Genomic DNA, 815 nt, shown 5'->3' on the forward strand with positions numbered 1-815 from the left:
TTTATGTGGGAAACAGAGAGACAACCACAACCTGAGTGGAGCTGTGCACAGTTGCAGAAATCAACCAATACATGAGACTGGCTGATGAAGCAGGGCCATTGGTTTTTGCTTCTGGGGCTAGACAGCAAAGGCAGCCAAATAAAATGTTTGTTTCACCACTGCCCTTGCTTTTTAGCTGTGAGCCAAGTTAAGCAGACTTGAATATCTGCAGGTCCCTGGACATCTGCCAAGTTGTTGTGCAATGACAGAGACTATGAGGTTTTTTTAAAGGATGATTGAAATTGTAAGGCAACACAGTCAGGTTACAAACCATATATTAAAAAAAAACAACCCCATTATTTTATTTGTGTTCTTGCTAAATTTTAATTGCTGAAAGAATGTTTAACATCTAATTTACATGTCACTGTTCAAGCTGGTTGCTTCTTGCATTTCATTTAGTCCAAGCAACTAGCTTGAATGGTGACATTTGCTGGTGCTTCTAAGCTTTTTCACTTTCTCATTCACTAGCACTATGCTACTAGGTCTAGGCTGCAAAGTAAATCCTAATATTCACTAAAAACTGCTTTCAGCGCTGTGATGAGAACCCTCCCTTTTAAGTAGGTTCTATCATACCTGCATTGATTTTTCAAAGCTAATTTGGTCTGTGATCCTACTCAGTGGCAGGCACATGAGCAGTTTTAGAAAGTCAGTGGAAATACTCATGTGCACAGAGTTAAGCTTGTATCTGACTTTGCAGTGGGGTGTGTGTACTTGTTATAAGCTGCATGATTGGGTCTTTTTAAATGTCTCGTTAAAACAGCAAAATCCTACCGCAT

This window comes from Alligator mississippiensis, chromosome 1 (genome assembly GCF_030867095.1).
Source record: "Alligator mississippiensis isolate rAllMis1 chromosome 1, rAllMis1, whole genome shotgun sequence".
In the NCBI taxonomy this organism is placed as follows: Eukaryota; Metazoa; Chordata; order Crocodylia; family Alligatoridae; genus Alligator; species Alligator mississippiensis.